The sequence below is a fragment of the Mustela nigripes genome, chromosome 3 (assembly GCF_022355385.1).
Source record: "Mustela nigripes isolate SB6536 chromosome 3, MUSNIG.SB6536, whole genome shotgun sequence".
NCBI classification, from domain to species: domain Eukaryota; kingdom Metazoa; phylum Chordata; class Mammalia; order Carnivora; family Mustelidae; genus Mustela; species Mustela nigripes.
This window is the reverse complement of record NC_081559.1, coordinates 57,083,177-57,085,806: the sequence shown is the minus strand read 5'-3', so window position 1 is coordinate 57,085,806 and position 2,630 is coordinate 57,083,177. Positions and strand designations below refer to the sequence as shown.

At 36.8% G+C, this 2,630-nt stretch overlaps 1 pseudogene; it reads right to left on the bottom strand.

The window, feature by feature from the left end:
* Positions 1-300: 300 nt before the first annotated feature.
* LOC132012970 (dnaJ homolog subfamily A member 1-like) lies at positions 301-1,539 on the bottom strand (annotated as a pseudogene).
* Positions 1,540-2,630: the final 1,091 nt, after the last annotated feature.

Here is a 2,630-nt window from a genome sequence, read left to right as displayed (position 1 = left end):
ACAATTAAGGGTCATACACTGAAGTCAATACGTATACCTAGCATTTCAGTCTGAGCTGTTTCATATACATAGCACTGAAATTAATTACAAGGAATGGCCTAACAAATGCTAGGGGACATTTTTTTTGAAAGTAGTTTTTACAAATATTAAACTTATCTTCCACACTGAAGGTCATCATACATACAGGGCAAAGTCAGAGCTTTTATATTTGAGTTTATTCTTCATTTAACTCTTAAAACACTACTATAGTTGAATATTAAAACAAAAACAATAGCAAGTAGTGAGCTATCATTATAGTCCTTCACTCATTCACTACTGCACATAAAATGCCAGCAGTGTTATTCACTGGCCCCATTAAGAGGTCTGACACTGAACACCACCCTGGGGTGATGTTCATCATCCTCATATGCTTCCCCATTGTAATGGCACTGTCTTTCCTGATTTGGATCAAACTCCACCAGTTCTACCTAGTCCATTCATCAGTCTCTTCTACTTCCTTCCTCTCAGGTAGGAGTTGTTCCAGCAGAGTTTATCAGGAGAGAGAAAGTCATTCTCAGGAAAGTTTACCTTTAATTTGATGATGAGGCGATCCTTCTCATATGGTCTATGATAAATTGGCATGCCTTCATTTAGCACACACTTGATTTCTCCATGCTTGATAATTTGACCTGGATGAGAGGTGATGACAATGGTTCAGTTGTCAAGAGTAGATACTGACTTTTGAAAAATGCACAGTGCTTCAACCAGCTGTATGTCCATACACATGAAAAGGTCTCCTCACTGAATAAAAACATCATAGTCCTTCTGATCTAAAACAATGATAGTATCTCCTGGTTCCAGTCTTGGTTCTTGGTCTTCTTCACCATGGAATGTTATCCTCTGCCCATCTTTCATGCCTTTGTCAATATGAACTTCTAGAATCTTCTTCTCTCAAACTATATTCCTTCCATTGCAGCTTTTACATCTATCTTTAGGACTGATCAGTTCCCTATGGCCCTGGCACTCCATACACACAGACTGAATTTGCTGAACCATTCCAGGTCCTATCTGATGAGTTCTTACTTGCATTCCAATACCTCAGCAATTGGGACAACACTCAACTGCTCCTTTCTTACCACCTCAGCCTTCACATTTATAGCAACTCACATTCTTTTGCAGAGCTAGTTTTCTTGTTGCACCATTATATAAATCTTCTAAGGTTACTGAGAGCTGATGCACAACATTTTTACCTCTCCTTTCTCTGTGCATTCTTCCTCCTCCTCCAAAAAACATATCAAAGATGTCCATGGGGGAGCCAAAACCACCACCAGCTCCACCTTCTTTAATTGCCTGTTCACCTCCTTTGTCATACAATTCCCTTTTCTTTGCATCAGAGAGTACTTCATAAGCTTGAGAAATCTGTTTAAACTTCTCTCCTTCATTTGGATTATTATCAGGGTGATATTTCAAGGCCAGTTTCCTGTAGGCCTTTTCCAGTTCTTCTTGGGTGGCATTAGGTTTGACCCCCAAAACATCATAGTAAGTGGTTTCTTTCACCATTTTCTACAGCCGGTGAGAGGGCCGAGGCCAATGTTGGGGAGTGGGAAGGAGAGCGCTGCTGGGCACAGCTCGGGTAGCCATTGCTCCTCCACATCTCACCGAGCATTCTGGAAAGTTGCCACATTTTTCAGTTTTTTCTTTTTTAATCTGTTAAAACTGAGGACCTATGCACATATTTTAAGTGTATAGTTCAGTAAGTTTTAACAATTATCACCCCAATAAACATATGGAACCCTAAAAAATTTCCTTATGTTCCGAATCCCTTATGTTCCCATCCTGTAAATAGTCACCATCCAAAAATAATCAGTTTCTTTATTTTTGCTATGATACAATATGTTTTACTTTTCTAGGAATTTATATAAGCAGAGTCATATATATTTTCTTTTATGTCTGTCTTTTTTTATTTACCATGATGATTTGAGTTTTATCCATGTTGCATGCATCCTGTTTCTTCTTCCATTTTTATTGCAGATTAGTATTCCATTGTAGCAATATACCAAAATTTGTTATTTGTTTATCCATTTTCATATATATATATATATATATATGGGCTATATATACATATATGTATATAGACTCTATACATATGTATATATGTGTGTGTGTATATATACACACACATATATATATGTATATATATAAAGAGTTTGTTATATAGTCCAGATTTACATATTCTGGATATAAGCCATTTTTTAGATACCTGCATTGCAGGGATATTCTCCAAGTCTTAGGCTTACCTTTCCTTTAAAAAAAAAAAAAAAAAAATATATATATATATATATATATATATATATATACACATATATATAGTATATAGAGAGAGAGCAGGGTGAGGGGAATAGGGAGAGGAAAAGAAAGAATCTTTTTTTTTTTTTTTTTAAGATTTTTATTTTATTTATTTGACAGAGATCACAAGTAGGCAGAAAGGCAGGCAGAGAAAGAGGAAGATAATCAGGCTCCCTGCCGAGCAGAGAGCTCGATGTCGGGCTCGATTCCAGGACCCTGGGATCATGAACTAAGCCAAAGACAGAAGGAAAAGAGAGAATCTTAAGCAGACTCCATGCTGAATTCAGAGCCCAACTTCAGACTTG